Genomic DNA, 26,821 nt, shown 5'->3' with positions numbered 1-26,821 from the left:
CCACACATCACACAGGAGCCCAGGACCATAAGCTGCAATAACAATGAGACCACACACACACCCTCATAACACCATGTAACGTAATTTATGACCACAAGGGTGGCCCTCACTGACAGATAGTATTAGCCAGGAGGATGACTTCAGCTAACCATGGCTGAAGTACCCCTCAGAGTCTGGCATCCAGCAGGAGCTAAATAGCCCCAAGTGGCCACACCCACACACACACCCAGTGTTCACAAACTAAGAAGGGAGTTAACCCTTCCTACACCAGGCAAGGGAAAAAACTCACTTAAAGGGGAAGTGTCCAAATAAACATCACACTGCAGCTGTTACCGCAGGCAACGACATGCGTGGCAACCATGTCCTAGGAGTCAGCCAGAAGGCAGAGACACTGCCACCACATGTACACAATACCAAACGTTGCCAGGGCAGCCACAGTGAAGGGAAGTGTCACAGTGCACACCTACATAAACCTCGTGCACACCAGACATACAAATTGCATACATACACACACACCCAACCAGGTGTAACCGCATGCACTTGACAGCAAGCTGCCCAGCAACAGCTCAGGCTGCTATACTGCCAAGTACCAAATCATGTTACCAGCGGCAACCACACGTGAGGCAACATACCAGCAGCCCTCACCATGTGGTTGACAATAAAATCAAACCGCAGGCAACTGCATGCGGATCCTGAGTCACGACCATGACCATGGTCATGACAATGGGTGAGACCAGGCTAAATAGAGGAGTTGAAATGACCACTTAAGCTACACCTGAGACAAGAGGTGTGGTCATAACCAGCAACAAAACAGAAACAAGTGAAACCAAAGAAGTAGTGATATTAGACGCATACCAGTAACCTTGAAGAAAAGAATGGTGCACTATTTAAACCCTTAAAGCGTACCTGAGTTTTAAAAAAACATTTGCGTAATGGCTGTTATTTCTGGGATTCCCTAATGATTTTTCCAGCTGTATTATTCCCTGTTTCTGCTGCACAGCTGAATGCATTTCATTCAGAAGCAGAGGGTGTATCCCTTCTGCCAGCACTTTACTGCTGTGACATCCTTTGCTTTTCTTTGTAGTATATATTGGAGGCGTGGCGATCTCCTTGGAGTCATTGCACACCTGACCAGTTAATCTGTCCTTGAGGCTGGTTTTAAAGTCAGTATAAAACTGAGTCTGCTTGTATAGAACCTACCATTAGCCATCTGGCTCCAGGAGAAGTATATGGTGGGTTCAGCATGCATGTTGGTACTTGCATCCCTGGATCCGATGAAAGCTGTAATGGCACCGGACGGGGTTACAAGCAAAGTGTACTTGGCTTGCATGCTGACCTGCATTCCCTGGATTTTATGTGGCTGTCATGGCCCATAAACAGGTAGGAACAAGAGTTAGGGACCACTCATGAGACGACCTTGACGCGGTGAGTGGCTTACTATGCTTTGACCAAAATATAAACCAATGTCTCATCCAGCATAGAGGGCAGAGTGCTGAATGTAGTGTGCGATCACATTTGCATTTTCCGTTTATATATGTATTTCGCCATAGTGATCTGCACCTACAGGCAGGTTGTGCTGACCCAACCCCTTATTATTTTTTTTCTTTGTAGTATATATTGGAGGCGTGGCGATCTCCTTGGAGTCATTGCACACCTGACCAGTTAATCTGTCCTTGAGGCTGGTTTTAAAGTCAGTATAAAACTGAGTCTGCTTGTATAGAACCTACCATTAGCCATCTGGCTCCAGGAGAAGTATATGGTGGGTTCAGCATGCATGTTGGTACTTGCATCCCTGGATCCGATGAAAGCTGTAATGGCACCGGACGGGGTTACAAGCAAAGTGTACTTGGCTTGCATGCTGACCTGCATTCCCTGGATTTTATGTGGCTGTCATGGCCCATGAACAGGTAGGAACAAGAGTTAGGGACCACTCATGAGACGACCTTGACGCGGTGAGTGGCTTACTATGCTTTGACCAAAATATAAACCAATGTCTCATCCAGCATAGAGGGTAGAGTGCTGAATGTAGTGTGCGATCACATTTGCATTTTCCGTTTATATATGTATTTCGCCATAGTGATCTGCACCTACAGGCAGGTTGTGCTGACCCAACCCCTTATTATATTTTTGGCTTTACTACACACTGTTTGTTTACGGCTTCAGAGCTCACGGAACAGATACGATGAATAAATCACACTTACAGACACACAGGAGACTCGTGATGTTTAGAAGCAGTGTAGAAGCAGTTTTTTTTAGGCTCCGGATCTTAGTTTGCTCTGACACCCACCCCTCCACCACCACTTCCTCTCAGCTGTTGTCCGAGTCTTGTCTGTTACCAGGGACAGATCTTGCCGGACAACAGGCAGTGGACTGCAAGTTAGGAGGAAGTGAAACCCCTAATGGCCAGGACTTCACAGCTTTTTTTCAGGTGGATGCAGTCATATTTTATAAATGAAGTTATTTAGCAATTTGCTAGTTACCCCATTCTCTATTAAATGAGATTAAATTATATGAAACAACTTTAAAATTACAACCTCATTTAAGGCCCTTTAGATTCAAACAATCCAATGTGTGAATCCAATAGACCGCACTCTATAATAACTTATCAATTGCTCCACATCTGCACCTGTCGCATTCTCAAAAATTAACCATTTCATGTCAAATACTCTATGGCCTTTTTTTAAAGTAAGGTTGGGCAGCTGTTGTCACTCCAAATTTCTTTTTTAATCTGTCGTTCCTTTTACCTTCATTTCAGTAGCCTCTTATTTTTTTCTAAATGGCTGCTCTTTGTCATTTAAAGAGGACCTTTCACCACTCCGGACATATCTGTTTTAATAGCTTCATGCATTTCCCATGTAATAACAATTCTGGAGCATCTATTCTTATGGCTCTATGTTTTTTATTATTGTTTATATTGTTATTATTTCTACTAGAAATTATGAATAAATTGCTAGCAGTCTGCATTAATCTATTAACCACTTAAGGACCACAGGTTTATACCCCCCTAAAGACCAGGCCCTTTTTTACAAATCGGCACTCCACAAATTTAGCGGTTTATTGCTAGGTCATGCAACTTACCACCCAAATGAATTTTACCTCCTTTTCTTCTCACTAATAGAGCTTTCATTTGGTGGTATTTCATTGCTGCTGACATTTTTACTTTTTTTGTTATTAATCGAAATTTAACGATTTTTTTTGCAAAAAAATGACATTTTTCACTTTCAGTTGCAAAATTTTGCAAAAAAAAACGACATCCATATATAAATTTTTCTCTAAATTTATTGTTCTACATGTCTTTGATAAAAAAAATATGTTTGGGTAAAAAAAAATGGTTTGGGTAAAAGTTATAGCGTTTACAAACTATGGTACAAAAATGTGAATTTCCGCTTTTTGAAGCAGCTCTGACTTTCTGAGCACCTGTCATGTTTCCTGAGGTTCTGCAATGCCCAGACAGTACAAACACACCACAAATGACCCCATTTCGGAAAGTAGACACCCTAAGGTATTCACTGATGGGCATAGTGAGTTCATAGAACTTTTTATTTTTTGTCACAAGTTAGTGGAAAATGATGATTTTTTTTTTTTTTCTTACAAAGTCTCATATTCCACTAACTTGTGACAAAAAATAAAAACTTCTATGAACTCACTATGCCCATCAGCGAATACCTTGGGGTGTCTTCTTTCCAAAATGGGGTCACTTGTGGGGTAGTTATACTGCCCTGGCATTCTAGGGGCCCAAATGTGTGGTAAGTAGTTTGAAATCAAAATGTGTAAAAAATGACCGGTGAAATCCGAAAGGTACTCTTTGGAATGTGGGCCCCTTTGCCCACCTAGGCTGCAAAAAAGTGCCACACATGTGGTATCGCCGTACTCAGGAGAAGTTGGGGAATGTGTTTTGGGGTGTCATTTTACATATACCCATGCTGGGTGAGATAAATATCTTGGTCAAATGCCAACTTTGTATAAAAAAAATGGTAAAAGTTGTCTTTTGCCAAGATATTTCTCTCACCCAGCATGGGTATATGTAAAATGACACCCCAAAACACATTCCCCAACTTCTCCTGAGTACGGAGATACCACATGTGTGACACTTTTTTGCAGCCTAGGTAGGCAAAGGGGCCCATATTCCAAAGAGCACCTTTAGGATTTCACAGGTCATTTTTTACACATTTTGATTTCAAACTTCTTACCACACATTTGGGCCCCTAGAATGCCAGGGCAGTATAACTACCCGACAAGTGACCCCATTTTGGAAAGAAGACACCCCCAGGTATTTCGTGATTTTTATTTTTTGTCACAAGCTAGTGGAATATGAGACTTTGTAAGGAAAAAAAAAAAAAAAAAAAAAAAAAAAAAAAATCATCATTTTCCGCTAACTTGTAACAAAAAATATAAAATTCTAGGAACTCGCCATGCCCCTCACGGAATACCTTGGGGTGTCTTCTTTCCAAAATGGGGTCACTTGTGGGGTAGTTATACTGCCCTGGCATTTTCCAGGGGCCCTAATGTGTGGTAAGTAGGTAAATGACCTGTGAAATCCTAAAGGTGCTCTTTGCCCACCTAGGCTGCAAAAAAATGTCACACTTGTGGTATCGCCGTATTCAGGAGAAGTTGGGCAATGTGTTTTGGGGTGTCATTTTACATATACCCATGCTGGGTGAGAAATATCTTGGTCAAATGCCAACTTTTGCAATTTTTTTATACAAAGTTGGCATTTGACCAAGATATTTATCTCACCCAGCATGGGTATATGTAAAATGACACCCCAAAACACATTGCCCAACTTCTCCTGAGTACGGCGATACCAGATGTGTGACACTTTTTTGCAGCCTAGATGCGCAAAGGGGCCCACATTCCTTTTATGAGGGCATTTTTAGACATTTGGATCCCAGACTTCTTCTCACGCTTTAGGGCCCCTAGAATGCCAGGGCAGTATAAATACCCCACATGTGACCCCATTTTGGAAAGAAGACACCCCAAGGTATTCAATGAGGGGCATGGCGAGTTCATAGAATTTTTTTTTTTTTGGCACAAGTTAGCGGAAATTGATTTTATTTATTTTTTTCTCACAAAGTCTCCCTTTCCGCTAACTTGGGACAAAAATTTCAATATTTCATGGAATCAATATGCCCCTCACGGAATACCTGGGGGTGTCTTCTTTCCGAAATGGGGTCATATGTGGGGTATTTATACTGCCCTGACATTCTAGGGGCCCTAAAGCGTAAGAAGAAGTCTGGAATATAAAGGTCTAAAAATTTTTACGCATTTGGATTCCGTGAGGGGTATGGTGAGTTCATGTGAGATTTAATTTTTTGACACAAGTTAGTGGAATATGAGACTTTGTAAGAAAAAAATAATAATTTCCGCTAACTTGGGCCAAAAAAATGTCTGAATGGACAGAGGGGTGATCAATGACAGGGGGGTGATCAATGACAGGGGGGGTGATCAATGACAGGGGGGTGATCAATGACAGGGGGGTGATCAGGGAGTCTATATGGGGTGATCACCCCCCTGTCATTGATCACCCCCCCTGGAAGGCTCCAGGGAGACGCCTGTATGTGTTTTGCGGATCCGATCCATCTATCAGTGGATCCGTAAAAATCATGCGGACGTCTGAATGGAGCTTTACAGGGGGGTGATCAATGACAGGGGGGTAATCAATGACAGGGGGGTGATCAGGGAGTCTATATGGGGTGATCACCACAGTCATTGATCACGCCCCTGTAAGGCTCCATTCAGACGTCCGTATGCGTTTTGCGGATCCCATCTATCAGTGGATCCGTAAAAATCATGCGGACATCTGAATGGAGCTTTACAGGGGGGTGATCAATGACAGGGGGGTAATCAATGACAGGGGGGTAATCAGGGAGTCTATATGGGGTGATCACCACAGTCATTGATCACGCCCCTGTAAGGCTCCATTCAGACGTCCGTATGCGTTTTGCGGATCCGATCCATCTATCAGTGGATCCGTAAAAATCATGCGGACATCTGAATGGAGCTTTACAGGGGGGTGATCAATGACAGGGGGGTGATCAGGGAGTCTTTATGGGGTGATCACCACAGTCATTGATCATGCCCCTGTAAGGCTCCATTCAGACGTCCGTATGCGTTTTGCGGATCTGATTCATCTATCAGTGGATCCGTAAAAATCATGCGGACATCTGAATGGAGCTTTACAGGGGGGTGATCAATGACAGGGGGGTAATCAGGGAGTCTATATGGGGTGATCAGGGGTGATCAAGGGTGAATAAGGGGTTAATAAGTGACAGGGGGGGGGTGTAGTGTAGTGGTGCTTGGTGCAACATATTACTGAGCTACCTGTGTCCTCTGGTGGTCGATCCAAACAAAGGGGACCACCAGAGGACCAGGTAGCAGGTATATTAGACGCTGTTATCAAAACAGCGTCTAATATACCTGTTAGGGGTTAAAAAAAAAACACATCTCCAGCCTGCCAGCGGCGATCGTTCGCTGGCAGGCTGGAGATCCACTCTCTTACCTTCCGTTCCTGTGAGCGCGCGCGCCTGTGTGCGCGCGTTCACAGGAAATCTCGGCTCACGCGAGATGACGCCAATCGGCGTTAGCGTAGCCTGGGGGAGCCGCCGCGATGACGCCTTTCGGTGTTACAGTTGCGGCAAGTGGTTAAAACAGGCATACCAGGAGCGGTGAAAGGTGATCTTTAATCTTAGCTGAAATGCATGGGATGTCTGTCCAACGTACACCGTTAAACATGGCGACTTTAACATGTAAAATACCTGTTGATGGAGATTGTGTGACATTGTGTCAGATGGCGCACAAAGTTCCCTTTGATGATGGATGAACAATTCTAACAAATAAGGAAAGGAAACCTACCTTTTTCTGAGTCATTAAAAATATCTGGAAAGATTCTATATTCTTTTTCAGATCTGCTCTGATCAACTGATTACCCATTTATGGTCCTTTTCTGTACTGTATGATCAAAGAATAGGACCCCAAATTTGTAATCATTCCATAATAAATCCCAGTTTTTCCTCATCATGTTTGATCAATTTTGCATGTCCGTCATTTGAAGACACAAATAGGGATGAGCGAATTTCATGTTATGAAATTTGTTTGAGCTTCTTATCCCCTGCATAACGGAAATGGGACAGATCCGTTATGCTGGCCATAGACTTCTGTTATGATGGAATGAATAACGGAATTCCTCTAAAGGCATCCCATTATACATTCCGTCATAGAATTGCGTTATGGTCTGTGGTAATGGAATCCATAATGCAATTCTGCTTTTACCACCAAACGAAGCACGAACAAATTTCAAATTATGAAATTCACTCATCTCTAGACACAAACAATAGTATGTCTTCTTGCTTTTTATGCACAGGTTTCCTTAGTTTTTTATGACTATATCTGCTATTTTTAACCCTACCTTTGTTACCTCATCTTTCTCATATTTGTTCAGAGGAGAAAGAATATAAAAAGTATATATAAAGAATATGGAAGAGATTGTGAAATAGTTTGTAGATCTGGGATCTGAGATTGAAATTCTGAAGTGACCTGTATGTATGTTGGAGTGTGAATCAATATTAGTGTTCACTCATTAATCAAAAGGCACTTCCAGTTGGATGTTGTCTACTTGTTTTAAATTTGACTCATTTGCATCTTTCTTGGAATGAGCCTCTTCTCTGGCCCTGTAATCCTGCACCTACGCCATGCAGCCTAGCATCAGTGCATGCCCATGACATTTTATCCTGGTTCCCTGCAGAACAGAAGACTACATATTTTCCGATGGTAGGCTGTAAGAGAATGATGCTGATGCCTGACTCCTGGCAATCAAGAGGAGGCGGAAGTGGACAGAGCATAATAATTTTCTTGTTTTAAAAATAGCACAGTGGATTTTTAATAAGGTATGGTTATAGTCAGTAGGATCAGCCCTTTCAGGCATTATGCCTGGTTTAAGAGGTTGATGAGGTGCACACACGGCCAGTGGCCGTATATTGCAGACCCGCTGTTCGTGTGGGCCACAATACTGGCACAGCCGACACATATACGTGTGCATGAGCCCTAAGTGTGTATAAGGGATAGCTGTCAGTAACAGCTCTAATTATACGGTGGGGGTTTCCCCCACTCCCCACCGTGACAGACTAAGCCCGAAAACAGGGATAGGGAGCAGGTCACCTCCTACAGCCGCCCTAATCCTGACCCTGATCTCCTGACCATATGAGCGCCCCCTAAAGGTGGGAGGGCTCGTACACTCGAACCTGGATCCTACTGACCCTAACGGTCCCTTGCATAGAGGTCAGGGATAGGAGACAATCGGTTCCTCAAGGAAACAGACAAACCGGAGTCTCCAGCGGCCTAGTAACAGAAGGGAAAAGATAGAATCAGCAGCAACTGAATGGAAGGTAAGCACCTGGAGAAACAACAGCACACCAGAACTTCAAACACTTACCTGCCTCAGCAAAGATGGAAAAACACCAAAACAACCTGGACCCCCATGCGGACACCGATGCAAGGTGGCTCCAGGCAAGGCTGCAAAAATCTTTTAGGTTCACCCCTCCGGGAAACCAATGGGACCCCCTTTCGGAGGTAACAACAGACAGGGGAAAATATCAATCATCCATGCAGAACACAACACCAAACCGACCTGACATGGAACACCAGACATGACAAACAACTAAACCCCAACATAAACCACACCAAACAACATAACAGGTGAGGAGGGGAAAGGAGACAAAGGGAGACAAACGTTATCCAACTAGGATGCTCTCACACTGGAAAGATGACACATCCAGAAAGGAGCAGAGCTCCTACACATATACAGGCAAACAACCAACTGACCTTCAGGCTCACAACACTGTATAAGAAGAGCCAGAGGCCACACCCAGCTCCACCAAGCACACATCTTAACCCCGAACACACCAGGATGGGAAGGAACACACAACTTAAAGGGGAAGTGTCAAAACATGCAAAACAATCGTGTTGCCTCCAGCAACAAGGATGCCCGGCAAAAGTGTCATGATCCACTAGACCAGACCATGCCACAGCCGTGACACTCCCTCCCCTCAAAGCCCTCCCCAAAAAATAACGGGGAATAATAAAAAAAAAGTGCCATCCCTCAAAACTGCCGCCAGCATGCCAGGACCACCAACTAGGCCCCTGGCAGCCAGCCAACAAGCAGTAAGGAGAAACCATACTGAACACCGCATCCATCTCAGACACAGTTCACACTCTGGGCGGCTATCAGCAAGCATTCCCAACCAGCACACCAAAGGAATGCTGCCAGCAACCAGCCCAAGAGCAAGGAACAACGGAACAAGGGGACAAACCAACACAAGCAACGGTTCAACAACAATGGCAACACCTGTTACCCAGAACCGCGCCATTAACAGTCACTCCACTTTCACCCTCCCTCCGGAGGATAAGCATGTGCACCAGAAAATGGCAGGCGACACATGCTGAGCCCTCTTTCGAAGGCACCAAGCGGAGAGGATCAGTTGGACATACTGTCAAGGAGCATAACTCAAGCACACACCAAGGAGCATAACTCAAGCACACTCCTGACCAAAGGCCACAGGTATAAGAAGCACCTAGTGACCACACCCAATCAGGGGGTTAACCCTTACAGCACCAGACAGGGGAAGGCTACAACTTGAAGGGGAAGTGCACACACCAGCCACCACGTTCCCACCGGCAACAGCATGCGTGCCAACCATGTCACGGCGCACACAGCCAAAGCCAAGACACTGCCACCACATACCATAACAGCAACACGTTGCCACCGGCAACCGCAAGCATGGCACAAGTGTCACGGCGCACACAGTTAAGGCCGTGACACTCCCACCCCTCAAAGCCCACCAACAGAAAAAGGGAAACTCAACAGAACACCCAAAAAACAACAGGGCAGGGGGGAAGGGGAAAGTAACAGGATCAGCATCAGTGCAAGAAAGTCTCTAAAAGACTGCTGCCAGCCCCCAGAACCACCTAGAATCCAGGCAGCCAGCCACCATACAGCTCAGAGAGACCGCACAGAACACTGAGTCCACCTCATACCCAGTTCACACAAGGTCGCTGAAAGCAAGCATTCCCAACCAGCACACAGCCAGTACACCACAGGAACGCAGCCAGCACACAACACAAGCACCTGAACCACTGAGAAATGGACGAGGAGAAACGCAAACACAAGTGACGGTTTACACCCACTGCAACCAACAGTCACAGGAAACCGCACTGCTAACAGCGTCTCACCTTCCACCCTCCCTCCGGAGGATAAGCATGTGCGCAAGAAAAAACGGCAGGCGACACATGCTGGGCCCTCTTCCAAAGGCTCCGACAAAGGAGCCGTAGTGGGACATACTGTCAAGGAGCATAACTCCAGCACACACCAAGGCTGGAGTACAACAGACTCCTGGCCTAAGGCCACAGGTATAAGAAGCACCTAGTGACCACACCCAATGAGGGGGTTAACCCTTACAGCACCAGACAGGGGAAGGCTACAACTTAAAGGGGAAGTGCACACACCAGCCACCACGTTGCCACCGGCAACAGCATGCGTGCCAACCATGTCACGGCGCACACAGCCAAAGCCAAGACACTGCCACCACATGCCATAACAGCATCACGTTGCCACCGGCAACCACAAGCATGGCACAAGTGTCACGGCGCACACAGCAAAGGCCGTGACGCAGTCACTGATAACCCCTCTTCCTTGTACAGATAGCTCTTTATAGGGCTGCAAAAAAAGTTATAAAGATATAAATGTATAAATTACAAGTTTTACTGAATCTTTTCCCACAAAACTATATATCAATCTTTTCCTGCTCTATAACATGGTGCTTTCAGATTGCATTGCATTTGTGGTGACAGGTCCTCTTTAAGTAGCGGCTGTCCCACGGACATATTTACAACCAATTGAAGTTTATAGGGCTATTCACATGGCCTTTTTTTTTAATAATGTCCAGTAAATAGCGGTCATAAAAAAATAGGACATCATAATTTTGGTTGTTTTCACGGCCAGACAGAACCCATTGAAATCAATGGGCCTGTTTAGAAAGGAGTGCACCCGTGTGACAGCTGTTAGAAATGGTGGGAAAGCGGCCATTAAAAAATAGATGCACACACTGATGTAAAATGGCAATTAAAAACTGACAGTGTGTCCGGTATTTAATGGCAATTTTATTTCACTTGTAAATTAGGGCTTGAATGGACCAAGGGACGTGGCCATCACTGGCACTGAGGAGCTGAAGTGCACAGAGTTGCTAAGCCCTGCCCTCAGTGCACCAAAGCTCTCATTTACATAAATATTAAAAGTCTTTTCTCTCAGAAACTGTCACGGCTGTATGTGAGCAACAATAGTATACACAGTAAAAGAGCTACTGACCGGACCCAAACTAGGGAGGATAAAGGGTGACCCCTGTCCAACCCTCAAAGCTCTCCCTATGCTGCTAAAGCACATGCCCGGATCCAAATGGCGGAACGAGGCATGCCCACGTGCCTAAGACTGATAACCACTGTAACCCCTACAATAGTGGAAGGGGCACGGCCACCGGTGCCCTACTCAGTATATGGAGGGAACCATGGCCACCTCAGATCCAGTCAGAAAATAATCAGGTACACAACAATGTCTGTACACTTAGCTGAAGGTGTTGCAGCCGCAGAGAAGACGGATCCAAGGACAGCTGGCAATATCCGGAGTGCTTGCTGCAGCAGAACACAGGTCCAGTGAACTGATAGCTACAAGTGAAGATACTAAAGCAAGAGCTACAACTGAAATGAGAACTATAATCCACGCCCTACAATAGGAGGAGGGGTGATATAAAGAGAGGGAAATCAAACGCATGAGGAACAGCTGGGAGGAAGGAAACCAAAAGTAAACAGAGCAGTGAGAACTCCTCCCAGCTCTAGTAGTGACATCATCACAGGGGTGGAGAAACAGAGCTGGGGAAAAAATCAAAATATCATCAAGATACACCAATACAAATTTCCCCATTAAATGGTAGAAAATACTATTAACAAAATGCTGAAAGACGGCCGGAGCATTCATCAGGCCGAAAGGCATAACGAGATTCTCGAAATGCCCGTTAGGGGTATTAAAGGCCGTTTTCCATTCATCCCCCTCTCTGACCCTGACCAGGTTGTACGCGCCTCTCAAATCTAATTTGGAAAACACCTTGGCCCCAACAATTTGGTTGAAGAGGTCCGGGATCAGAGGAAGGGGATAGGGATCGCGAATCGTCATGCGGTTCAGCTCCCTAAAATCTAGGCAAGGTCTCAGAGAGCCATCTTTTTTTTTAACAAAAAAAAAAACCCGCGGCCACAGGTGACTTTGAGGGACGAATATGCCCCTTCTCGAGACTCTCGGAGATATAAGTTCACATTGCGATTCTTTCCGGTTGTGAGAGATTGTAGAGGCGTGCTTTTGGCAGCTTGGCGCCGGGAATGAGGTTAATGGGACAGTCAAACTCCCGGTGAGGAGGTAGCTCCTGAACACCGCTCTCGGAAAACACGTCCGAGAAATCAGAGAGAAATGATGGCACAGTTTTAGTAGACACCTCTGCAAAAGTCGCTGTGAGACAATTCTCTCTACAAAAGTCACTCCACTCATTTATTTGCCTTCCTTGCCAATCAATAGTGGGGTTATGTCTAGTGAGCCAGGGTAACCCCAAAACTAGAGGAGAAGTCAATCCGTCACATGAGTGTCACCTACAGCTAGCCGGATATTGTGAACAATGCCCTTCAGAGATCTCTGTGAGAGTGGAGCAGAGTCAATAGCAAAAACAGGTATATCCTTTTCTAATGTGCAAACCTGAAAACCATGCATGGCTACAAATTGAGTGTCAATAAGATTGACGGCCGCTCCACTATCGACAAAAATCTCACAAGAAATGACTTTGCTCTCCAGCGCCACCCTGGCAGACAGGAGAAAACGGGAACTGCAGGTCAGAGGAAAAGCATCAATTCCTACATCAACTTTGCCCAAAGTAGCAGATGAAGCAGAGTTTGATGATTTACCTTTTGAGGTTTTTCTCTTATTATCACTCTTAGTACAGTTCAAGAATCTCCTAGACGGACAAACATTTGCCAAATGACCTATGCCCCCACAACAAAAACACACCATACTCTGAGAACTAAATCCTCTTTTATCAGGGGCAAGTCGACCTAGCTGCATGGGCTCCTCCTCAGAGGGGAGCGAGACAGGATGAGGCCCCTGCACACTGAATGAGTCCGCACCACTGCCCCTAGACTGACAATGGCTGGACAGAGAGGTCTCGTTTCTTTCTCTTAGACGCCTGTCAAGGCGTACCGCCAATGACATGGCAGACTCTAAGGACGTTGGTCTCTCATGGAAAGCAAACGCATCTTTCAATCTCTCTGAGAGACCATGACAGAACTGACTCCGGAGTGCAGCATCATTCCAACCCGAATCAGCTGCCCATCTCCGAAATTCAGAACAATAAAGCTCCGCAGACAGTTTGTTCTGGCATAAAACACGTAAGTTAGTTTCGGCCAAAGCAACACGATCCGGGTCATCATAAATCTGCCCCAGGGCCACAAAAAAATCTTTCCACGGATCGAAGGGAGGGATCCCCTGATGGCAGCGAAAAAGCCCAAGTCTGAGCATTACCCCTGAGCAGGGAGATGACAATCCTCACCCTCTGCTCCTGATTACCAGAGGAGTGGGGACACAAGCAAAAATGGAGTTTGCATGCCTCTCTGAAGCGAACAAAATTCTCACTGCCCCCGGAGAACGTTTCCGGAAGTGAGACCTTTGGCTCGCAACAGACTCCATAAGCCGGAGCAGAGCCCAATGCTTGAAGCTGAGTCATAGATTGACGGAGATCCGCTACTTCCAAAGAAAGACCCTGCATGCGGTCAACCAGGCCAGAAAGCAGATCCATGTAAAAAAAGGATGGTTTTGGTGGATTATAATGTCACGGCTGTATGTGAGCAACAATAGTATACACAGTAAAAGAGCTACTGACCGGACCCAAACTAGGGAGGATAAAGGGTGACCCCTGTCCGACCCTCAAAGCTCTCCCTATGCTGCTAAAGCACATGCCCGGATCCAAATGGCGGAACGAGGCATGCCCACGTGCCTAAGACTGATGACCACTGTAACCCCTACAATAGTGGAAGGGGCACGGCCACCGGTGCCCTACTCAGTATATGGAGGGAACCGTGGCCACCTCAGATCCAGTCAGAAAATAATCAGGTACACAACAATGTCTGTACACTTAGCTGAAGGTGTTGCAGCTGCAGAGAAGACGGATCCAAGGACAGCTGGCAATATCCGGAGTGCTTGCTGCAGCAGAACACAGGTCCAGTGAACTGATAGCTACAAGTGAAGATACTAAAGCAAGAGCTACAACTGAAATGAGAACTATAATCCACGCCCTACAATAGGAGGAGGGGTGATATAAAGAGAGGGAAATCAAACGCATGAGGAACAGCTGGGAGGAAGGAAACCAAAAGTAAACAGAGCAGTGAGAACTCCTCCCAGCTCTAGTAGTGACATCATCACAGGGGTGGAGAAACAGAGCTGTGAGAACGTCCCAAAGCTCTGGTAGTGACAGAAACACCGTAACTGGTCTTCACAAGACAGGTATAATTTGAAACAGCAGGTCAGTCCTATCAGGCAGCATGCTGCTCTTTAAAGGGAACCTGTCATGTGGATATTTGATTATAATCTAACTAATTATATACAATCATTAACTACTAAAAAGTGCCTTAGATGTATTCACTTACTGGTGTGACAGATGGTTACCTCATAATATACACACAAAGATGCCGCATGCCGCATGCTAATGAGATGATTTGAGTCCAGCATGATGTCATTGAGTCCAGCGTTTATTTAATTAACAGCTATAGCCACTCCCCTGCCCACCTGCTGCTGATTCATATGGAAAAATAACTGTCAATCAGCAGCAGGTAGGCGGGGAGAGTCAGGAGCTCATAAATATTCATGACTCATCATTATGAGCTGGAGCTTTTCAATACAAGATGTTGGCAGATTGACTGGGTCAATTAAAGAAAGTGACCCAGCATTTTGCTAAGAGAATCAATCACTTATTTATGTTGCCCTTAGTTAGGACACCATAAAACTGGTGACAGGTTCCCTTTAAGATATGGAGTTTTTGTGGTGTGACAAGGTGCATTATGCTGTTGAAAGAGGCCACTGTTGCCATCAAAGTGTACACTTGGGGTGTAAGGCTAGGGCTACAAGGTGACATGTATCATGTAACAGCAAGTTGCATGACAAAAAAGGGTACAGATACATAGCGATATGTTGCTGAAAATTTATGTAGCATTTTTTGTAATGATAGTCAATGGTTTCACAATGCGACATGCTGCAACTGTGACGCGATAGTCACAAAAAAGTCTGACTTGGATCAGTTTTTTGTGACTGTCACGTTGAAGTCATAGCACGTCGCATTGCAACACCATTGATTATAATTACAAAAAATCTTGTGCAAATTTTCAGCAGTAAGAAGTCGCGTGACACATGTTGCCATGTAGCTGTACGCTATCAATGTTTGAGTAGGGGGGACACGTCAAAGTAACATTCAAATAAATGCCAGGACCCAGCGTTTTCCAGTAGTGAAGTGCAGCTTGCAATCCGAGAGCATGTGTGTTGGCTGTGTCTGCCAAAGCAATTGCAGACACAATCCAGTAATCTAGGTTTTGGTAGGGAGACTATAGGGACAATATAGACATATTTAATTAGGTAGATTTAGGTTTTATCAAGGGAAGAACAGGGAGAGAGAGACAGTTATATGTTTCATACAGGTGCTGGCATGTGAGAAGTCCATGTTGCACTGCAAATTCTGCAGTGATCCAGCAAACTAACTTTTTTCTGTAAATGAACAGCCAGCCTATTGTTTTGTATAAACCCCATTTTTCTACAGTTTATAATTCCTACACCTATAAGATATAGTTTATAAAGCTAAAGTGCCATGCACAATGCTGTACTATAAGCCTCACCAATTAATTGTGCACGGCAAACATGGTAGTATGAAAATAAGTAACTCCTTTATTAATACATATAATAACATAGACATAGGCGATAAAATACACAGGACAAAAATAGGGACCCAATATTCAATGGAAATATTGATAGGACTGCTATCCTCCTACAAGCATGTTCAAGTAAGTACTTAAACCACCCCATAAGCGACAGCTTCACAGTTATAGGGTATAACAAACATCAGCAGCATGCTATATAAAGTGCCAAGTGCATATCCAACATGTGGAGGCAAGAGGATAAAAGCAGGTTTCTAAGCAGTATACTAACCAGAGAAGGTCCCAGACACCCCGACGCACGTTTCGCGTTAGCTTCCTCAAGGGGATATGAGGGGAGGGATGTCTAATTGTGCCTTTGTCTTTAAATTACAGGAAAGGCTCGAGCTATTTTCCTAGTACTGTTTAATAATCTGTGTATCAAACCTGTGACTTTGCATATATAAGCCTTATAAGAAAATGTCTGGTAAACTGGTAAAGTCTGAGAACTATGATGGTGATTGTGTGCTGGACAAGACCTGTGAGGCCACTATTGCCCCTACACAACTTACTGCTCTACAGAAGAAGTGACATTACAGGGGGTACATAGATTCCTATATATGTACAAGGGGCACATACATTCCTATTTGGCCTAGAAACAGCACAAACTCTTAACTGCTTGAAAATGCTTCAAAAAACACTGCACAAGTCAGGGATTATTATTTATTTATTTTTTTCACAAGAAAATGCAAACCAAAAAACTCCTACGCTTAACTGTACATCTCGTGTTATTGTATGCAAGGATAGTTGGATAGTCACAACAACCTGTTTAGTGTAAATAATATTCAGAGATGGTACAGGCAGTTTAGCTACAAAACAACATATATATGTAACAGCATGTCATATAAGTTAAATAGAGGATCAAGTATATGCTGGCTATATAAAGGATACATTGGCAGGTTATTAGACAGAATTCCTTGTGGCTTTCTTTAGTGGTGTCAGCATAATACTGGTACCAGTTTAATCAACTTGTTTTCTAAACTGAGAGTAAGGAGGACAATTATTACATGGCCCTTGCCCTTGCCCTTTTGCTCACTCTATTGGAAAAATACAGGGTTTGTAAATCTGACAAAGTTTTCCATGGTATTGCATGTGAAGTAAATTGTTCAATCTGTTACTGGGTGTTAGCTGTATCTTGTTTGCTGTTTAAACAATTAATCTATTTTGTATATTTAACTTCAGCAAGAAATTAATATCCTGTGGCCAGAAGAGGTCAGCAGATTCACATAAAACAATTTGGAGGAAAGCTCATCTATGTGCTGTAAAGCTATTTGAGTTGTTCATTATTATGGACCATGGAGAAATATGGAGAAATAAAATGTATAGTAAGATATAGAAGTGATATTACAAATTGTAATGAGATTGTGGTGTTATAAAACCATGAGCACAAAGTGTAGCAAAATCTACATACAGTACTTTACATGACATGTTCATATCATGAAGAAAGTGCTTATAATACTCTGCCTGTCCAAAAAAAAAAAGTCTCCACCTGGATATAACTAAGCAAATAGTTATGAGCCTCCTATTGGATAATTACTGCATGGGCGATTATCTTTCAGCTGGCAACAAGTTATTTAACCCCAACTGGTGCAATGAGTTGCTTCTCATTTCCTAAACAACCATGTCGAAAGACACATCTCATGGTCGTGGAAAAGATGTTAGTCTGTTGGAGAAGGGTCAAATCATTGGCATGCATCAAGCAGAGAAAACATCTAAGGCTACTTTCACACCTGCGTTTAGGTGCGGATCCGTCTGGTATCTGCACAGACGGATCCGCACCTATAATCTAAACCCTGGTATCCGTTCAGAACGGATCCGTCTGCATTACTCTGTCAAAAAAAGTCTAAGTCTAATTGTAAGTCAAACGGATCCGTCCTGACTTACATTGAAAATCAATGGGGGACGGATCCGTTTACAATTGCACCATATTGTGTCAATGTAAACGGATCTGTCCCCATTGACTTACATTGTAAGTCAGGACAGATCCGTTTGGCTCCGCATCACCAGGCGGACACCAAAACGCTGCAATCAGCGTTTTGGTGTCCGCCTCCAGAACAGAATGGAGGCGCAACGGAGCCAAACTGATGCATTCTGAACGGATCCTTATCCATTCAGAATGCATTGGGGCTAAACTGATCCGTTTTGGGCCACTTGTGAGAGCCTTGAAACGGATCTCACAGGCGGACCCAGAAACAGCAGTGTGAAAGTAGCCTAAGGAGATTGCAGAAACTACTAAAATTGGATTAAGAACTGTCCAACGCATTATTAAAAACTGGAAGGATAGTGGGGACCCATCGTATTCGAGGAAGAAATGTGGCGGGGGAAAAATCCTGAATGATCGTGATCAACGTTTGGAGAAATCAAATCGAATAAAAACAACAGTAGAACTCAGGGCTATGTTTAATAGTGAAAGTAAGAGCATTTCCACACTCACAATACGAAGGGAACTCAAGGGATTGGGACTGTGTAGCTGTAAGAAAACCACTAATCAGTGAGGAAAACCAGAAAAAAAGGCTTCAATTTGCTAGGGAGCATAAAGATTGGACTCTGGAGCAATGGAAGAAGGTCATGTGGTCTGATGAGTCCAGATTTACCCTGTTCCAGAGTGATGGCTCATCAGGATAAGAAGAGAGGCAGATGAAGTGATGCCACCACAGAGTCCAGACCTTAACCCCATTGAGAATCTTTGGGATGTGCTGGAGAAGGCTTTGCGCAGCAGTCAGACTCTACCATCATCAATGCAAGATCTTGGTGAAAAATTAATGCAACACTAGATGGAAATAAATTTTGTGACATTGCAGAAGCTTATTGAAACAATGCCACAGCGAATGCGTGCCATAATCAAAGGTAAAGGCTTTTTTTTGGTGGCGACTTTTTTTTTTGGACAGGCAGTGTATAAGGCATTATTTTTCCTCGAATTCAGCATCAGAGCTTTGTCTTGTAATGAGCTATGCAGCTATATCAGTCACACATAATAGGGCAGTTTTTCCGTTTCGAAAAGATGGCCATGTGTGGTCTGGGAAAAACAGTCCAAGTGATAGCTTCATCTTCCAGACTGACCACAGCTCAATACAAACCTGTGATTAGGCAGGAACTCACTGCATCATAAATCTTTATGATGATGTGAGTTCAGATCAAAAGAGCCAAGGTCAATCTGGGAGATGTAGCCATCACAAAGACCATTTATCCCGACCCAGACCACACATGGTTGTCAGACATTGGGCTAAGACTAGGTTTGCAAAGTGCATTTTAGATATTTTTGAGGTGTTTTTATTTTGGTTTAGAGATGAGCGAATGAATTCTAAACTAATCGGACTTATTACAAATTTTGCAAAAAAATTCTAGGGCAAAATGAATCTGAAGTTTTGGCGATTCGCTTGACCCTGGGAGGGGCTTGCCCTGATTGATTTAGAGCCTGACAGACAGCCTGTATGCCAATCAGGGGCAGGATTTTGGAAGGTCCTCACTCTCTGGGTTGTAGAGATGATATTCGAAGAGAGCATGTGTGTTGGCTGTGTCTGCCAAAAAGCATTTACAGACACAATCTAGTAATGTAGGTTTTGGTAGGGAGACTATAGGGACAATATAAGGACATATTTAATTAGGTAGATCAGGTGAAGCCCTGGAAGAGAGAGAGATAGCTCACTCAGAGTTATATGTTTCATACTGGTGCAGGCATGTGATTCTGCAACCTACCTTTTTTTTGTAAATAAACAGCCAGCCTTTTGTTTTGTATAAACCCTCTACAGTTTATAAGTGTTTTATAGGCCTATTGCCAGAACCTCTGGCATCAGGATCAATAGCATACATTGTGCTACTATCGCAATGTATTGGGTCAAGATACCATGCATTAGTGAATGTTTAATGATGCAATCATATTTTATTTCTGATGTGTCATTACGAGCTTTACAAGTAATGTTCTCTAATAAAGCTTTTCCTATTTCTTTAGGAGAGGTTTCCTGAGAAATAACATAGCATTTGGCTAACCATCTGTAATCAGAAAATTTGGGAAATATTTTGAAGGGAATTGTGATTGATGTGTGGTCAGACCAATGTATTGCACCTACGTCTGCTAAAATGACTCAATATATGACAGGTTTGTCAATTAAGAACATAGGGGGACATTTGTTTAGACCAGTGTTTTAGACGCCGGTTGTTCTGCCCAGCCGAGTTTGAGAATCATTACAGATCACATCTTCCTCAGTTTTGGTATTTCTGTATTATAGCACCATCTAGCGGTGTTAAGTTGTATTACACTTTGTTTTTCCTGTTACAAAGACTGCTGCATTGTGGGTGGTACAAAGCATTGTGGGAGTGTAAAGCATTTTGGGAAAGAGAAGCTTCCAGTCACCAGGACACATCAGCACAGCTGTCCTGTTGCATATTTCCTTCTCAAACTCCACCATCCTTGTAAAATCATATCTGGTGAGAGATCTACCTTTGTTTCAGGGATATTGTGTTATGCAGAGCTGTTCAGCTAGTTATAATTGTTACTCAGGGAGTTGTTACTACTGTTAGCTAGACATGTAATCTTATGTTAGGCAGCCATTTTACCATGTGCTTCAGTGTTATGCAAATGTTACAGTACATGCTATTCTGTACGTTATACTTATACATGTTATTTGTATTCTTGTATTTTTACCGCACACTTGTACAATCTCTCACTCACGCGCATCACGCAGAGAGTACAACCTGTTGACCAATAAACAAGTTATTATTCACAGAATACCACCCTAATCTAAAACGTAGCCTTTATTACAAATACTAAAATGACCCAACAAAAATTATACCAAACAACAGAAAATATAATAAATTGATGTAAACAAAATAATAATCGGTTTTCCAAAATATGGGATAGGGCAATACTGTAGGCAAGGTAGCGGTGATCAAATGGGGACCTATCACTGAATCTCACCCTATACTGTATAGCCCTACTTATAGAACGGAATAGCCGCCCCGATAAGGGCGATCCCGTATTCAGGAACCTCCTAAAAGCCCTTGGATGGCCCTAAAAACAAATTATATATATATTATATATATTATATACTGTCTGCGTCACATAGGTCAGTCTGTATAGTGGAGTGGCCAATTTCAGTTTTGGTGCAGTCTTTGATCGGTTGTGCCTGATTATTAGATTATTATATTTTTGGGTATTTTGTTATTTCTGTTATTTTGTATATCTAGTGTATTTTTTTTTTTATAGTGATTTAGGCCTCCTGCACACGGACGTTTTTTTTGCGGTCCGCAAAAACGGTTTCCGTTGTTCCGTGATCCGTGTCCGTTTTTTCTTCCGTGGGTCTTCCTTGATTTTTGGAGGATCCACAGACATGAAAAATGAAAAAAAAATCTAAGTCAAGTTTGCCTTTGAAATGATAGGAAAAAACGGACACGGATCACGGACACGGATCACGGACGCGGATGACAATCTTGTGTGCATCCGTGATTTTTCACGGACCCATTGACTTGAATGGGTCCGTGAACCGTTGTCCGTGAAAAAAATAGGACAGGTCCTATTTTTTTCACGGACTGGAAACACGGATCACGGATGCGGATGCCAAACGGTGCATTTTCCGATTTTTCCACGGACCCATTGAAATTCAATGGGTCAGCGGAAAACGGAACAATGGCCACGGATGCATACAAAGGTCGTGTGCACGATGCCTTAGTCGTATATTTTATATATATATATATATATTAGTACTTATAAGTACAAATACAGTGAACTTAATAGATATATAATAGGTATGAATAGGAATTGTTTTTAACATATACAGTGGATATAAAAAGTCTACACACCCCTGTTAAAATGTCAGGTTTCTGTGATGTAAAATTTTTTTACAAAGATAAATCATTTTAGAACTTTTTCCACCTTTAATGTGACCTATAAACTGCAAACTCAATTGAAAAACAAACTGAAATCTTTTAGGTAGAGGGAAGAAACAATATAAAAATAAAATAATATGGTTGCATAAGTGTGCCCACCCTTAAACTAATACTTTGTTGAAGCACCTTTTGATTTTATTACAGCACTCAGTCTTTTTGGGCATGACCCTATCAGCTTGGCACATTTTGACTTGGCACCACTCTTCTTTGCAAAAACACTCCAAATCTGTCAGATTGCAAGGGCATCTCCTGTGCACAGCCCTCTTCAGATCACCCCACAGATTTTCAATCGGATTCAGATCTAGGCTCTGCCTGGGCCATTCCAAAACTTTAATCATCTTCTGGTGAAGCCGTTCGTTTGTTGATTTAGATGTATGCTTTGGGTCGTTGTCATGCTAAAAGATGAAGTTCCTCTTCATGTTCAGCTTTCTAGCATAAGCCTGAAGGTTTTGTGCCAATATTGACAGGTATTTGGAACTGTTCATAATTCCCTCTAGCTTAACTAAGGCCCCAGTTCCAGCTGAAGAAAAACAGCCCCAAAGTATGATGCTGCCACCACCATGCTTCACTCTGGGTATGGTGTTCTTTTGGTGATGTGCAATGTTGTTTTTGTGCCAAACATATCTTTTGGAATTATGGCCAAAAAATTCAACCTTGGTTTCATCAGACCATAACACCTTTTCCCACATGCTTTTGGGAGACTTCAGATGTGTTTTTGCAAAATGTAGACTGGCTTGAATGTTTTTCTTCGTAAGAACAGGATTACATCTTGCCACTCTACCCCATAGCCCAGACATACTGTATGAAAAATACTGGAGATTGTTGTCACATGTACCACACAGCCAGTACTTGCCAGATATTCCTGCAGTTCTTTTAATGTTGCTGTCGGCCTCTTGGTAGCCTCCCAGACCAGTTTTCTTCTCATCTTTTCATCAATTTTGGAGGGACGTCCAGTTCTTGATAATGTCACTGTTGTGCCATATTTTCTCCACTTGATGATGACTGTCTTCACTGTGTTCCATGGTATATCTTAATGCCTTGGAAATTACACTTCTCCTGACTGATACCTTTTAACAATGAGATCCCTCTGATGCTTTGGAAGCTCTCTGTGGACCATGGCTTTTGCTGTGGGATGCGACTAAGAAAATTTCAGGAAAGACTAACTAGAGCAGCTGAACTTTATTTGGAGTTAATCAGAGGCACTTTAAATGATGGCAGGTGTATGCTGACTCCTATTTAACATGATTTTGAATGTGATATTCTGAACAGTTACATCACCAGTTATAAGAGGGTGTGCACACTTATGCAACTTCATTATTTTTTTAATATATTTTTTCTTCCCTCCACCTAAAAGATTTCAGTTTGTTTTTCAATTGAGTTGTACAGTTTATAGGTTCCATTAAAGGTGGAAAAAGTTCTGAAATGATTTATCTTTGTCTCATTTTTTTTAAAGCACAGAAACCTAACTTTTTAACAGGGGTGTGTAGACTTTTTATATCCATTGTAAGTAAAAAATGCATAGTTTGAACCGCAGCATGCGGTGAAGTCCAGTTCCATAATTTAGGTACAGAGCCTGTGTGAGGGCAATTACCCCTGCGTCTATGATTATGGGTTCCAAATTCATATAGTGTAATGTGCACAGAGAAGGCTGATACACGCAATGGTTGTAATCAGTAATCTGCTTTATTGTAACATTAGCACATAATCTTATACCATAATTATTGGTAGACGCCCAACAGCCGTGCGTCACATAAACCACAAAAAGACAGAAGAAATGAAACCTTTAGCAGTAAGAGGATCTTAAACTTAGAACAGCAGAAACTAGCATTTATACAAATAGAACAGGAGGGGGGGAGGTTGTCAGCTGAATTCCCCCCCCCCCCCCCCCCAGCGTGCCTGCAAAGAGCTGACACTTGTCTAACATTTTAATAGCCTCTAATTGAACTCTGGTTCAGATAGATATAGGATATACAAGATGGAGTTCTATCTCTCACAGCCAGCTAAAGAAAGATCATATTTTTGGTAGGATTAGGAGAATAAAAAGGCTCAATCAGTCCCTTATTTTGAATACATACCACTGAGGAAGAAACATTTTGTTTCGAAGCACGTTTCATGATATCTCATCCCGATTAGCAATTTGGATGCTAAGTGATACAAGCTAAATAAGAAGAGCTATTTGTTGGATATCCGTCCCATACTGTCACGGAACAGATCGAGCGTTTGATGATTTTTCTGTCACATATCCTCCGAACACATTTGCCGTTTGGTGAGCACTGGTCCGCATGCGCAAGATATCGTAGTGCCGACACTGGCGGGAGGTCCGAACACGAAGATGGACTTCAGTAGCTGCACAACTCCAGAATGTATGTAGGTTATGTGTAATAACATCTTTATACACATTGAACCTGTAATATCAGACTGGTAAGCAACTATATAATACTTACTGTGGATCGATTGCCCAGGCGCTTGAGGATACAGCGATCTGTTTATGTGAAGTATTTGACTGCAATTGGGGAGAATAACTCTATTGCAAGAATATAAACTAATCCAAAACAATAGTATCCAGCTCGAGGGAATACAAATCTATCTATACCCCATCCAGGGGAGCGACTTTGGATATCAAATTGCTACGGAACTATTCTCTTATTAACAGTGCGAGAGCTCCGCACATGTAAACAGAGGGGGACTGTGACTAAGTATTAATATACAGTACAGACCAAAAGTTTGGACACACCTTCTCATTCAAAGAGTTTTCTTTATTTTCATGACTATGAAAATTGTAGATTTACACTGAAGGCATCAAAACTATGAATTAACACATGTGGAATTATATTCATAACAAACAAGTGTGAAACAACTGAAAATATGTCATATTCTAGGTTCTTTAAAGTAGCCACCTTTTGCTTTGATTACTGCTTTGCACACTCTTGGCATTCTCTTGATGAGCTTCAAGAGGTAGTCCCCTGAAATGGTCTTCCAACAGTCTTGAAGGAGTTCCCAGAGATGCTTAGCACTTGTTGGCCCTTTTGCCTTCACTCTGCGGTCCAGCTCACCCCAAACCATCTCGATTGGGTTCAGGTCCGGTGACTGTAGAGGCCAGGTCATCTGGCGCAGCACCCCATCACTCTCCTTCATGGTCAAATAGCCCATACTTTGAAAGTTTTCCCAATTTTTCGGCTGACTGACTGACCTTCATTTCTTAAAGTAATGGCCACTCATTTTTCTTTACTTAGCTGCTTTTTTCTTGCCATAATACAAATTCTAACAGTCTATTCAGTAGGACTATCAGCTGTGTATCCACCTGACTTCTCCTCAACGCCACTGATGGTCCCAACCCCATTTATAAGGCAAGAAATCACACTTATTAAATCTAACAGGGCACACCTGTGAAGTGAAAACCATTTCAGGGGACTACCTCTTGAAGCTCATCAAGAGAATGCCAAGAGTGTGCAAAGCAGTAATCAAAGCAAAAGGTGGCTACTTTAAAGAACCTAGAATATGACATATTTTCAGTTGTTTCACACTTGTTTGTTATGAATATAATTCCACATGTGTTAATTCATAGTTTTGATGCCTTCAGTGTAAATCTACAATTTTCATAGTCATGAAAATAAAGAAAACTCTTTGAATGAGAAGGTGTGTCCAAACTTTTGGTCTGAACTGTATATGGTATAGCCATTTGCATGCTTTTAAATTTTTATCTATGGTGATATTGCACATGTGCTTATTAAATGGTATTGAATTGTTACATTAATAGCTGGCCATTAATTTTAGTATTTGTAATAAAGGCTACGTTTTAGATTAGTATGGTATTTTGTGAATAGTCTATTTAGATTTATACCACTTTAGTATATTGACCCTCTGACGCCCCTGGGTTACTTTCTTAGCTGTGACACAATAAACAAGCTAGACTACATAGAACAGTCCTCTTATTTGGAAGACAGGAATGGTTTATGCTGAATGTCAGACTGCACACTGTGTGAACGTGTAAGAAGACAGAACACCGGTCTTAATAAAGCCCCTTTGCTGGTGGTGGATCGCCAAAGTTATGAAGAAATGCAGGCCTACGTAAGGTCATTTTTCTCATATCTGCTTCCTACAAATAATAGAACTGCCACATGTGCAAACCTTACAGCTGTGCTCCTGTGTGAAGCCTAAAATGAGGTTACTCTGAAATAAGCACACACTCATGTAACAAAAACACCATATGTAATCTCAGCCTGAGGCTAGATTCACATGACTGTGGGATGCCCGTGCCTGTTTTACGGCAAAACAGGGGAACTGGCCATGCACACTCTGCATTGCGGTGTAAACCTATTGACTTCAATCTGCAAGATGCGGCCAAAAATAGGACATGTCTTTGTGGCGAGGAGGCATGGACCTGGAAGCACACAGAGGAACTTCGGTGGGTTTCTGTGTGCTTCCAGGTCAGTGCCTCGTCACCAGAAAAAGTTAGGCCACATCTTGGAACGCGCGAACCCATTGAAGTCAATGAGTCCATGTGTGGAGTGCACACGGTGTCTTGCGGATCCTCGGTTTGGGGTTCTCAAAACGGGCATGACTATCCCACGGTCGTAGGAATGCAGACTCACTTTAGCTGATTTGTCAAAGTACAAACAAACTCTAAATATGTAAACCTGTAAAAGATATTCAGAGGGATGCTACAGTTTGGTGACTGCATAGCTCATGCTAATGAAAGTAGAAACTTCAATGTGATATATTGAGCTTTACAACTGGTAATTTAAATCACCATCCAATGATTTACATCTCTGTTCACACACAGTATCACCACACAAATGGTTGCATTTTGTTCAATATGTAATTAAAATATGATCTAAGTTTAGACAATTAAACCAAATTACAGAACAAAACCAAAAGGGACTCTAAATGCCATTATTCCGTTGTC

The sequence above is a fragment of the Bufo bufo genome, chromosome 1 (assembly GCF_905171765.1).
Source record: "Bufo bufo chromosome 1, aBufBuf1.1, whole genome shotgun sequence".
Classification (NCBI taxonomy): domain Eukaryota; kingdom Metazoa; phylum Chordata; class Amphibia; order Anura; family Bufonidae; genus Bufo; species Bufo bufo.
Note: the sequence above shows the minus strand (reverse complement) of the source record.